Genomic DNA, 14,028 nt, shown 5'->3' with positions numbered 1-14,028 from the left:
GTCACTATTCTCCAAAATAGGCTTGTTCATAGAATCATAGAATGGCCTGGGTTGAAAAAGACCACAGTGATCAACTAGTTTCAACCCCCCTGCAATGTGCAGGGTCACCAACCACTAGACCAGGCTGCCCAGAGCCACATCCAGCCTGGCCTTGAATGCCTCCAGGAATGGGGCATCCACAACCGTTCTGTTTGCCAGAATTTTCTCAGAAAACAAAGATGAAAGCGCAAAATCATTTTCTTTTAAATTTGAGCAAATGTGAACAAGTTTTATTCAATTTTCCCATATTTCATAAGCAAAAGCAGGAAGTAAGTGTAACACAGCAGAAACATAATTTTCTTTAGAAAGATGCCAGCCACGGTTTAAACCTGCAGCTAAGCTTCCAGCTAAGTGTTTCAAATGAGTAAAAATTCATGTCTTTGAAATCAAAGTGGTCAAAATAAGCATTCTGTAGAATCCATTCATCTCCACATAAGATAATTCCTCACTATCTCACAATAAAAATGCATGTATATGAAATACCTAAAGTGCATCAATACATAGAAACTAGAAGTGAAGCACGTTTTAAGTGTATGTGCGAATCTCTTAGGCCTGTCTAGTATACTCTGAGGATATTATTTAGAAATACATTTCTTTCTCTGGCAACTCAGCCTTATTCTCATTGAGAGCATCACTTTTTTATGAATTTTTAATAAAATCCGAGGCATACAGAGAGAAAATGAAGGTGATATGTCATTACTAACCATGGGCAACCCCAATTCTACCTACTTTATTGTTTATCTCCCAGTGCGTGTGCGTATCTGTATCTGCTGCTTTTAACTTTGACTGCTAATAATATTCACTGGAGTTTGAATCTTTTCTATCTACTGATGGGAAAGCAGAAAGGTCACAAGGTAAAAAAAACTCCATTTTCATTGGCACTTTAATGCATTGCTCCTAAGGGAATTCAACTTACTTTAGAAAGGTTTACATATATATGGGGTGGGCCCTTTACTTCTGGAGCCAACTAAAAGCCCATCCATCTGTGAATGATCCAATGTAATAAAAGCATGGTAGAAAGGTTGTCTCTGACACTTTATTTGTAAAACTATGCTTGTGCTTTATTTTCAACTCCGCATTACTTCCACACATCTACTCAAAGTAAAATAAGAATTGATTCTTAATGGAAGGTACAACTGGCAAGAAAAGATCACGGAGCTGTAAGACTTCTTTTTAGATAATGAAAAGGATTAGATGTAAGCAGGTCCCAGCGAACAGAGAACCCTAAAATGACACCTAGGGATGACAATGCAAAGCCCAGGCTCCAAATGCTGTATCAGTGATCATGTGCCAGCAGGTCTGGGGTCAAGGAAACAGCTAGCAACAAACTCTGCATAGATAAAATAACCCATCATAAGTGGTGTTTGTGCATTTGCCCAGCGAAGCAACCAAATAAACAAATAAAACCCTCCAAAAGTTTTACAAACAATTAAGTGAGGGCTACTTTCTTCACAAGAAAACTGCTATAAGAACATACTATAATGATTGTCTAAATGGCCTTAACTCTGCATTTTATCATTATTTCATTGAAACCAAAGACCAATAGAGACCAGGAAGAAAAAAAAAATGACAAAGAGTACCCAACTACATTATAGTGCGTTCACACAATTTGCAGTTGCAAGGTGAGGCTCAGTGACTATAAACTATGCTTTGCCAGCTGACATTTTGCCAACTGGCCACAGGTGTGATCCTAATCTGGGAAAACAGGAACAAAAACAGGTGAGCTGCCGTTACATCCAGCCACAAGTCTTTATAGTCATAGAATGGAAGTATTTATGTTTTTAGTGATTAAGCTAATGCATTGTACCTCACAGCACAACAGTCAGTAGAGGAATTGGTGTTGCTGAAATGACCATACCACAGCCGAAGATCCACAGCTTCTTAAAGCAAGCTTTTTGAAAGATCAGTGAAATATCTCACAAACACCAACTAGCTACCTGTGAGAAGTTGGATACTCTGATATCAGATGTTATGTGATGACAGAGTATATGATAACAGCTTAATTTGCACTCAGGCTTTCACCGACATACAGGTTAACTACAGATCTGTGACTAAACAGGAGGCCAACATGCAAAATATGTCATCCATCAAAACAGTAGGACTTCTAACACTGAATAAAGCATTCAGAGAATATGCCTTAAAATATAGCTGATCACTGGGAAATGCAACATATTGAAAAAACTTACCACGGCACTTAAGGGTATAGTCAAAGCATGGTCATTATCTTTAGACAAGCATTCACAGAGCACATGAGAGATACATGTGCCTCTGGTCTTCATTTTACCTTCCACACAGAATGATTCCTGCAGGACTCATGTATTTCAGCCTCTACCCTCAGTGTTCAGCTGAATGAAACCCTCAGGATTTGGCTCAACATGAGTAATAGAGGTAAATCAGAATTAGAGTGAAAACTTTAGAGACTACGTTTTTCCTGAAACTTTTTTTTTTTGGCTTTTAAAGAGCGAACAGTTCATTCAGTCAACACATTTTGTAGAGAGCAATAGGAAAGTATTGTGAGCACGGCTAACATGTCAGGGAAACAATGAGCATCTTTCAACAGGTCACTTGAATGATATCTGATCAAAAAATAAAAGAAAGCCACACATAACCAGATACTGGGTGAAGAACACAGACTAGTCTCACATCCCTCATCACAGAAGGTAGCAGCAGAAGTGTGGGAGAAAGAGTCACCCCAGCACGACAGTCACAAGAGAAGCCTCCAAGTGCAGATGCAATTCTGTCAGCATGGGAGGCCGCTGGGGGAGGTGCTCTCATTGGTCATAAGACGAAGAGCTTCAGTACGCTCCACCACCATGGCTTACGCAGGAGGTTTTATTTCACAGAGATTTATCATTTGTGTGCAAACATAACTCAAATACTTCAGGAGTATTCTAAAACACAGGGTCAGCTTCAGATGTATCTGACGTTACACTGAAGTAACATTAAATTTCATTACAAGCAAGATTTGAGAGCTCTGCTAATTTTTATGCCGCTTCCCCTGTCCAGCCCACGGTAAACATCATGGGATGCTCACAATACTTAATTAACAGTGACAGTCTTTCCATTACCTACCAGGGATCTGTTTGTACAGTACAAATGCTGATGGGGAAAGGAGGGAGGGGGGAAATGAAATATCTGTCTCTTGGTGCCTGCCTGGGGCCCTTGTTCTTCCCAGAGAAACCCAGCGGTGGAACTTCTCATGTCTCCTGCTATCAGATGGAAACCCAGATACTCAGATATCTCTGAACCAAAAGGAGCTGAGACAGCAAACCTGATTCTTACCGCTATGAATGCTAAACTTGCATGTCAGAACAGTTTCCTGCGTAGACGAGAGCAAAGTTTACTTCATTTTTATTTGCTCTCATATGTATAACATGCCTTAATAAAAAAAAAAAGGGCAAAAAAAAGGCAGACAGTCTTCTATATCTTTGATCATACACAAACAAAACTCCATCAGACAGCTCAGGGATTTCCAGCATGTAATCCCATGCTATGAAGTAATTACTGACCATGTAAAAGGTTGCTCCTGCTCCCAACCTTTTTACAGCTTTTGCACTTGAAATCTCTGCTGCTGCTTCTAAAAGGTGTTCAGTGTTACAAAGCAGATGCTAAAAATCTCCATAAGCACTTCTGGCTAGATTTTGGCATGCAGCCATGCCATGCTAAGGAGATCTTAAAGGTACGCACACAGTTCTCTTAATTGAATGACATCACAGAAAAGTCAACTTCTGGCGTTCAGAGCTCACGTTCTATCTTCTTATTAGTTTATATCAGGCTCAAATGCTGAACAGGTGCTTTACTGCCCACTAATGAGAAAAATACCAGACAACAAGTTTAAGGTAATGAACTATCAAATAAATAAATAAATAAATAATGGATGCAGCTCTAAGCTCTTTACACCCAAATGTATTCTTTCTGTCCTGGGCAGCAGAGTGAGATGTTTTTTTTTAAAAAAACCTTTTCCTTAAAAACAGAAAAATAATGAAGCTGTTTTTGATTTCTTATTACAGACACGTCCCTGCTCTAGTCTATAAATACAGCCTATTTGTTTGTTCAGTAAAGGTCCTGTGAAACTAACAGGAACAGAGCAGTTCATAACGATGCAGAAAAGTACAAATACTGCTTTGCCAATATTTTTATTACTTGCAGAATAACTCCCCCCCACCCCCCAAAATCCTAAATAATAAACTCCTCCCCAAGCCAATAAAAAAGCAACCATCCCATATGCACTGTTTCTCCAAACCATCCGTTTTGTGTGAGTTTTCAGGTGTCACTGAGCTAAATCCTTCTAAGAGCTGCTTCACTGCCCTTCTCACACACTCGTGCTAAGCCATAGGCTATTCGAGCTGATGGTTAGGCTGGTACAACTGCTACATGGAATCTTTTTACTCATTTTGTAAGCCTGCTGCTTACCTATTCCACACTGTTACAATCAAATCCTGCCATCACTGCCCACATCCTACTCAGAAGAAAAGGCCGTTGAGGTCACTGGACTGAATCTCGATGGTCTTAACTGCTGTTCAAGAGCTCCCAGCTATGACAGCAAGCACAGACCTTTGAAGGGGTGGGTGGAATAAGAAAGTTCATCAGACTCTAACTGACCACTACAGATTCAGGAACAACGAGGTCTGATCTGAGTGGGAGTCTGGCCTACAGAGGAATGCAACTGAAAAAAAGAAAGCCTACATTAACCCTCTTGGAAAAAGGATCATTTCATGTTTTTTGAGTATTGCGCAGATATTATTTTGTCCTTAAAATAAAGGCAGCTTTCTACATTATCAATCTTTTTTAAATTGGTCTCTCTGCTGAAGGTCTTTGAAGCTCTAAAAGCAACTCTGGATGCTGAACTGCTTGCGCATACCCAAGATTCCCAGCCGCTGGCAGAGCACACAAAGGTCCAGATCACAGGTTAGTGCAGCAGGGGCCACCTGTGCTGCTGAGACCATGGAACTGCCTGCAAGAAATCTTGGCATACCGTTCAGATGGGAATTAGTTGATCTTGGTTTCTGAGCCTGATTGATAAATGTTAGCTACTAACAAGGTCTCACGTGATTGAACTTACTGAACATTGTAACTGCTTCGTAACTGCTGTGTGGGCACTTGGACATACTGTCATCCCCCCTTCTCACAAGCAACAGACACTGCTTCGTAATAACAAACGCACACCCTTAAGAGTAGATGGATGTCTATTCCAAAGATTTCCTGCTCAATTTTAATCCAAAAGAGCTGGCATTGAGCAGGTGTTCTTTAATTAAAACCTCCTTTCACTCAGCTCTGTCTTGTCTCTTGGAGTGCCTATCAATCAGGAGGAGTCACTGCAGGATGCACCTGGTGGCAGGAGGCAAAGCTGTCCCCTTCTCCATCCCCCAGACAGACATTTTTTTTCCTCTCAACTTCATTAACTAAATGCACTGAATAAACCTTAACATCTCAGCTAAATCCTATTGGCCTTGGATTTGCTACTTAATGCTAAAACCCAAGCGACCCATTTTTCTCCTGTTGATACTTCTATCACTGATGGCAGCCAGCAGAGAAAAGTATCCAACCTTAAAATATTTTAATGTAAGGCACAAAACAGAGAGAAATCATCATGCACTCTTTCTGCTGCTGTTCATGAACTTTACATAAGCTCCGCTTCTTGTGTCAAAACCTCCCTTGCTTTTGTGCTTCACAGGCAACAAAGTGACTCTGTTGCTTAGCAAATGAACGCAATGAATTACATTTGTTAACTGAAAGTGTGAGAAGGTCTCTTTTAAAGAGAAATGATCTCCAAAATCCTATGAAAATAAATTTCTTGCCATTCCACAATCTGCGCTCATGATGTTATTATAGACATCAGAAGACAGAAACCCCATTAAATGAAAATCTTTGTGAAGCACTAACAGCAAGAGTAATCAGTCTTAGTGCTGTAGATTCATTTAGAGTTCCCATCGCTTACAGTTTTGCTCTAAATTGTACTAATTTACCTCATTGACGTCACATGCACAACAGAATTGGCTGAAGCTTATTGTGAATCCCCTTTCCTCCTTGCTGTCAGCCTTCCCCCACCCCTGAATTTTGCTCCTGCTCCACTTCCAAACCTTTCCTCAGCCCTTGAGCACCCCCATGCTCACTTCCCATCTTAACTTTTATCATAGAATTGAGTTGAAAGGGAATTTTAAAGGTCCTCTAGTCTGACTCCCTCGAAGTGAAGAGGGACACCTAAAGCTAGATATCTTTCATATACAGTTGCAAAATTTCCCTGTAGCAAAACTCAAGAGCTCCGGCTTCTGGGTCCACACACCTGCCCTCAATCCTTGCTCCACCAAAACTCAACCTCTGCCAATGCCTCCTGCCCCCTCAAGGCCTTATCACCGCACACTTTACTCAGCACCTGCCCTCCAGGCACTTACCCACTATCAAAATCCTCCTTCACACTTCTTCCCCACTGGCACAGCCCCACAGCAGGGTGTCATGGCAGCTGACCCTGCCCAGCCCTGCCAGCAGAAAGGCAAGATCTGCTCCATTCCCCTGCATCCTCCTGCACCCCAAGCTCCTGCAGCAGCCACAGGGATTGCCTTAATAGCACTGCCCAAAGTTTGGGGAAGGCATTGGGAGGGTTTGTCAGCAGCCGGGGTAGCTGTGTGCTGCCAGAGCATGCAGTTCTTTGCTTAGTGTTTGGGGTTTGTTGTGATTCCATCGGCCTTCCATTAACACTCAGAGGGTGGTGAAGCACTGGAACAGGTTGCCCAAGGAGGTTGTGGATGCCTCATTCCTGGAGGCATTCAAGGCTAGGCTGGATGTGGCTCCGGGAAGTCTGGTCTGGTGGTTGGTGAGCCTGCACATAGCAGGGGGGTTGAAACTAGATGATCACTGTGGTCCTTTTCAACCCAGGCCATTCTATGATTCCGTGATTTCCTTTCATTTTCCCTAGTATGGAGAACCCATGAAGGGGTGCAAACATCCACAATTTGGCTAGAACAGTCTTTTACTCTCTGATTGCTCCGTGGCATGCTGCTTCAGGTGCAAATAACCTGATACTCCCCTAACTGCTTTCAAAGTTGCCCACTGTCTTTTGGAAATCAGAGGCGGCTACTCTAATTTGCTTCTTGGTATCCAACACACACAGCAGTCTTTGGGTTTAACAGACAGTTTTAATAGGCACAATCCACTTTATTATCAGACCTCAATGCCCTACAATACCAAAAGCAATTTCTGACAAGAAGGGCTGCATCCTAAAATGCCTGTTCTGTACACCCCAAGCCTCTGTTTTGTACACCCTCCTGGCAAATTCTTGCTGAACACAGAGGCTGCAAGGGCTGAAGAGAAGCAAGGAGCCTGGACTCTCCCTGGAAATTCAGTTACCCTGAATAAAAACAGTATTTAGAAAGGACCGAAGAGCAAATCTGATCTATCATGGAAGATATGCGCCACAGGTTACGCATTAAGATTATTGGTACCATGTCTGCCATGAGAAGGCTTTCAAATAAAAACGCTTTCTAACTGACCATGCACTCACATTAACGTATTTCTTACTGATAGAGATAATGGAGCATTTATCATGCTTTTAGCTGCTCCAAAGCAACAATAAAAATACTTTGTGCCATGTAAGAACAAAACAAATACATTCATATTGCCGTGCACTAATCACACCACACACTCTACAGACGTGTTTAAATACGGCCCTTGGACCAAGTAACAGCAACTGACTTCAATATTACAAAAACATTCAAAACGGCTTCAGAGACCACAAGCGAAAAGGAATGGAAAACAAACAGTAAAACAAACAAACGTTACATGCTTCAAGACTTCTTTTTGCAGCACAGATATACGGGAGAGACATAAGAAGGACAAGTTATTTTGTCAAGCGAAAAAAAAAACCCACCTGCAACAAAAACCACAACTGTTTTAGATTGGGAAGAAAATAAGCATTTTTCTTCACCCAAGTATATATTAAGAAGGTATGGAGTAATAACCGTGTGATAATCAAGTTGGTTTTTTTCCTCTTTGAATAAAGCAAGTAGAATAGTAGACATGGAGTGTTTATTAAAGGCTTTATGAGTGACTAAGCCTCATCTTTTCAATTTATTTTATTTACGTATTTCTTCAGCTCTTTGTAACTTCAGTATGGCTGATTCCTGGATTCTATTGTCAGTGTTCCTCAGCGATAGGTCACGAGCTCTGTACGAGGGACCTCATTAGGGATAAGCAGTGGAGAAGTGGATTACCAGCCCCTCAACATCACTTCTTACTATTTTTCCATTTCCAAAATATCATACGAAAGAAAAAAGAAACCCAAGACCTACAGTTAGATGGGATTGGTAGGCGTACTTCTCACCTCAGAATTCTCTCCTAACATTTGAAAGTCAACCTGCACTCCCATTTCCAGCTTCGGCTGGATTTTGCTGTGTTTAATCCATACGAGCCCTGCTAAGCGTTCAGTTAACTCATTATCTGGACCTTATAAGTAGGCCTAGTAGGGTTATCAGAAACACAAATAGTACAATTTGCACGTTAAACATAACCGCTTTTTGTTCAATACGACGTCCTTGCAGATGTATTAAAGAAATTGAAATACAGCTTTTGGCACAGACTTAACAAGGCTCCTCGCGTGCTTTAATATTACTAACAACAAGAGGCACGGAGTCTAGAGTCCTCTCATTGCTATTACCATAAAGCTAGCACCCAATTCATAAGTTTCCTTCAAGCAACACGCACCGAAGTTTCACTTTTTTCCTCCCTGTTGCACAGCACACAGAACTACGGTACAGCTGTTTGTTCGGGCTGTTAAAACCACCAACTCCAAAAAGCCTCCAGAAACATTAGCAGCCAAAGCGAAAGACGCAACCTCCCCGGCTAACACCTCGAAAACGTGCGAAAATAACGCAGCTCTGTAGCTTTTGACAGTATTACTGGTTTATAGGACGGCGGAAACTTCGCAGGCTCTGCCTCGCTAATCCCTCACAACCCCTGTGGAGGGCACGGGCGAGGGGGCAGTTCGCGCCCCTCCCGATTTCGCGCTAAATTTACAGAGAACCGTTATCAGGGGGTGAGGGGCTGTGGTAAAGGGAGGGGGACAAACCTCCGAAAGGAGATACCATCTCTTTTAAACCCGCAAGCTGCCGGCTCAGGCGGAGTTACTCACCCAAGGGAAGAGCACGCTTTCCGGCTGACAATCCCTAAAACATATTTCAGCGCAGCTCACTTGGCCGGACGATGCCCAATCTCCGCCCGAAATCACTTCCAACTCGCCACTCGAAATCTTTCACCGACTTCGCCCGCTCCCGGCCCGCCCTGGGCAGCCAGCGCTCGGCGAGCAGCGTGCCCGACTGCCGAGAGCACCACACAGACCCACACCCGGGAGCGCGACGCAACAACACGGAACAGCCCAGCGCGGCTCCGGCAGGGAGCCCAGTGCCCGCGGCCCGGCGGCGGTACCGACCTGCGGAGCGGCAGCGAGCGCGTCCCTCCGCCCGTCTCCGAGCCCGAGCTTGGACAGATGGCCGGCAGCACGACCAGAGCGAAGCAAAGCCCGTTTTTTTTTTTCTTCCTCTCCCTCTTCTCTCTCTTTCCCCCCCCCCCGTCCCTGTCTCCCCTGGCTTAGCCCCTGGCAGATAAGCCCGAGTCAGACACAGTGCGCTCACAACACCCCCTCCACCAATCATTTCAATTAGTGCCACATGAGAGGAGCTTCTGCCCAAAATCTGCTTAAGAAAGGGCCAGAGGGCAGGGCAATCTCCTTTGCTCGACAATGACCAGAAGCTGCTATAAATATCCAAACAAAAGCACTGTCAAGGCCGGGAATGTCACATCCTAATGTGATAAAAATTGTAAAGATTCGACCTACACCAGAAGGAAAAAATTAATAAATAAATAATAATAAAAAAGAGGCAAAGATAAAAAGCGACCACCACCTTCCCTCCCTCTCCCCCAACACGTAACCTTGAAATATGTTATCAGAGTTGTATGTTCCCGGGTGCCAAGTTATTATGTTTTCCAGGTCCCGTGCAGCCCGCTCACAATCCCTTTGTGACAGCTGCATGCTCATATTTATACGTACCCAGCTCTGTGCATCTTACATACCCCAGCAAAGTGACCAGAGCTGTCCAGGGGTAGCTTTCAGCCCCACAGATACATTACATCAAACAAATAGCATAAGCAATGGCTACTCCTAATTAAAGCATTAGCAATAAGTTTTCAAGATGTCAATAAATATATCACAACATTAATGAAGTACAGCCTCGGGTGCATTTGATCTTCAAGGTCCCTTCCAGTCCAAGCTGTTCTATGATTTGCATCAAAAGTGGGGGCTTGAATCTGATTTGATCTAGATGCGTTTTACACCAGCATATTCCAGAACTGCAAGTGATGATAAAATCCGGCCTGAACTTTCCAACTGTGCAGTAAGTTAGAACTGAAAACTAATCAGAAACCACATTTAAGAACACACACGAAAATTGTGTGTGTTCTGGTCTATCTTTGATCTAGTAGAATGTCTCCCCGAGCAGATCCGGGACCTAGAGCTCGTGCAACACTTTGCAGTGTCCTCGTTCATGCTGTGTGAGCATCTGGGCGCTGCCTACTCCAGCACAGGGAGGGCAGAGCAGCAACAGTGCGTTGTTTTCATCCTGTTTGACTGCCTGTAAACTCAACAACGCCTTTGAGATAGTAATTACTAGCCTGTTGGTGGCAGGATGAGAACATCTAAGTTCATCGCAGGGGAAGCTGATGGTCACTGTCCCCTTCTCCCCCTCGCAGACATTCCCAGATGTCCCTCTAGATCTTGTGTCTCAATGTTTGTGTACACGTCTATGTAAATGTAGTTAATCCTGTTGCTAATATGGCTAACCTCATGTTCTCTTATAACTGAGATGAAAGCCATCTGAAATTATCCCCGTTTCCTGTGTTCACTTTCCAACAACTCAGTAATAAATTTCTCTTTCACTACAAATAAACGTTATTTTCTCCGTTCCATTCCCGTGCCCTCCTCTGATCTTACTTGTTTGTCCTGCCACACTGAGCGCTGCTTTCTCACACTAAACCCATTCACATACAGGCTTATCCTCAAAGCACCCTTATCCTCAAAGGATGTCCAGAGATAGTTTTTGCTGCTTTACTAACTCCCTGAATTTAAGCATATGTCCTACATAACAAAGAATGCACGTTTAGCAGACATCAGTTGAAGAAATGCATTTAAAAGACATAACACATTTAAGTGAAGCTCATGCAAAACGCCTGCCTGAGAATCGCAGACACAGGCACAGTATGAACAAAACTGCCCGCAAGATTTCCAGACTTCCTAGTTTTAGCAGGGAGAGAAATATTCTTTCTTTTAACAAAGAGCTTTCAGTCAGCCAGAGTGCACAGATGCAGAACAATAACACTACACAGACAATACTGACCGAGCATTGTCAGGCCGTGGCCACCAGCCCACAGGCTGACAAAGCTCTTGCTGAGAACAGGGCTGTGCATGTGGGGTGAGTGTGGCAGAGACCCCTGATGTGGTGCAGGCAGAGAGAACCCTGCACAGCTCAGCAGCCAGAGGTATCGTAAGATGTGCAGCTGTATTTGCAAGGCATCGCAATGTCGCTAATAAATCCTGCCCATTCCCCATTCTGCTGGCTGATCTTCATGTAGGGGCCTGCTTTCACTTCCAGTGGAGCCAAGGTGGGGGTCTCTGCCGTGACAGTATGGGCATGCTTTGTATTGCAAAGACATGAACTGAATCTTCACCAAAAGGAAAATATCCTTGTGAACAACAACAAAACCCCTTCCAGGAAAGCAGAAAATTATTTTTAGAATACCAAACGTACTTGGGAAAAAGATGACTTATGACTTAAACAGAGGTATAGTTGCAGCTGAGGGAAAAGATAGGAAAAATAAGTCACTAATGGAGTGAAATGCAAGACTGTGTACATTGTACAAAACTCTAGCCAGTTAGGCAGGTGAATAAACTGGCAAAACTGAGCTGCTGATGCCAGAAGTGAATTAAAAATATTCTTCTCTGAGTCTTCGGTGGTTTTTGGGTCTTCTACTTCCTGGAACAACTATCATTACAGAAGTCAGAGACAAGAGGACACCAAAGTTTACAAAGCTCACAATATTTTCTTGTCTTGACAAAAAGCCCTGTTTGATTTGATCTGTATTCGCATGGTCCTCATTGTTTTTTTCCAGAGATAGATGCTTTCCTACATCAGTTCTTCCAACCTATTCATAAAAATCAGCAAGGGAATTTTGTAACCTCACAAAGGTTCTCTTGTTTGGAGAAAACAAGAGAAAACTGCATGTATGGAAATATGCCTTACAGAGATGTATTCAGTGCTTGTTAAGCTTGTAGGTATTAAAAAAGCTGTTTCTTTGTAAATCAAAATGCTGTATTTGAAGATGAGTCATTTAGTTTGCATATAATTTAGTAGATATTTACAAGTTTAAAATGTTTTTAAAATATTCTGCCGTTAGGTCAAGATGAGAATACTGGTTTTATAGAAGACTGTGACCACTTTCCCCAAAGTGCTTTAAGTTAACTGATGGAAATGGAAATATAGATCAAATAGACCGGTTCCCAGCATTTGACATAATTTCCCAGGGAAACAAACCTATATATGGGAAGCTATCCTCAAGCAGTGGTTGAAGTTTTCCCTTAAACACTGTTTTGTTTGATAAGTGAAAACTGACAACACCACCAAATCATCTAGTATTAGTGTTCTTTTCTTTTCCATGTCCCTGCTCTCGGAAAAAAAATAATGGATTATGCTATTTCTTTGTCTGAATAAAATATTGCAGTTCCGGAGATAAAGATGTATTCAGCTGAGCAATTAAATAGCTAAATAAATGAATCGGCAGAGCAGAAGTGACAGATTTAATTACTGCTTAGAGCTAGGAAGGGGAACTAATTATGGGGTTCATGAACCACATGCCATTCTTTTCCTTAAGCATGTTCTTCGATTCTTCTGGATCAAGCTCTGCAAATGCAGTAACATCATGCACTAGATTTTAAAAAGGAGGAAAGAAAGGAAAAAGGAAGAAAAAAGAGCTATTCAAAATTTGGAAATAAAGTTTAATCTTTGTTTGAACAAAGAATAGTCAATACCTCATTTTAAAAGCTCATGTTCAATTGACTAGATACCATGAGTTAGAGGAACCTTCTGTTGAACAGATAGGCACTAAAAATGTAGTCCTCCAATGTAGTTCTCAGAAAAAATCAAGGCACAATAAAGTTCACTGGATGTGAATAAACCAAAGATTGCAAGAGACACCTGTGTCAAGTGAGCCATAAAACATATCTCAATATCAAGTGATTAGGAGCCCTATTCATCAGACAGTAGCTGGAGCTGAGAAGATGGAGAAAGCTGAGTAGCGCTCTCTACTCCTTTGGTTCATCCACCACAGTGAGCAATACAGTGTTAAAAAATGCTTCTCTACCACCAAATGTGAAGCCACTAGCAGTGGAAAAACCCATTCCTCAGTTTCTCTTCCATTTCTTTACATTCCATTTACTTTACCATCAGAATTTCATTCTTTTTTTTTTTTTCTTTCGTAAGACCATCACTGTGAATAACTTGAGCTTCACATTAAAACCCTTGCCAAGCAGGACAGTCTGAACATAGAGTGAGGTGAGTAGATGTGCTGTTCTCTAGACATCTGTTTAGGCTCCTGTTACCTGAAAAATTGTAATGGCCTAAAATCCTGGGAAGAAGATGAAGCCAAGCACCTCCACTCCTTGAGTCAGTGGAACTTCCAATGACAGAGAAAGAACTGCCTCTGTTGCTTGAAGCCCACCTTGGCTACTGATTCTCTAGTGCCAAGGATGGCTTTTCAGCCACGTGTTCCCAAGCCAACAAGTTGTCATCTGTTAACTTAAGTAAAAGGATTTGAGTATTACAGTACAACCCTGCAAACACTGAGTTCTTCCAGTGAGTACTGGGAGGGAGAGAGAAGAAAAACTGAGGCATGTTGCACATCTGAGTCATCATTTAATGAATTAGATAAGATGGGATGGCTAATAGAGAC

General features: G+C 42.4%; 1 protein-coding gene across 18 annotated transcripts in view; it reads right to left on the bottom strand.

The window, feature by feature from the left end:
• Positions 1-14,028, bottom strand: part of LOC420965 (poly(rC) binding protein 2) — a 489,700-nt gene that overhangs the window by 136,814 nt on the left and 338,858 nt on the right. For 2 of the 18 annotated variants that reach the window (XM_015282337.4, XM_046929093.1), the window contains exon 1: positions 9,461-9,739. The exons of 14 other annotated variants lie outside the window; for them this stretch is intronic. The gene's annotated coding sequence lies outside the window, so the exon portion shown is untranslated. Of the gene's footprint in view, positions 1-9,163; positions 9,740-14,028 lie in introns of those variants that run through there. 2 more of the 18 variants (XM_040695580.2, XM_040695574.2) reach the window with 1 other exon arrangement.

Source organism: Gallus gallus, chromosome 2 (assembly GCF_016699485.2).
Source record: "Gallus gallus isolate bGalGal1 chromosome 2, bGalGal1.mat.broiler.GRCg7b, whole genome shotgun sequence".
NCBI classification, from domain to species: domain Eukaryota; kingdom Metazoa; phylum Chordata; class Aves; order Galliformes; family Phasianidae; genus Gallus; species Gallus gallus.
The sequence above is the reverse complement of the archived record's forward strand: the minus strand, read 5'-3'. Positions and strand labels throughout refer to the sequence as shown.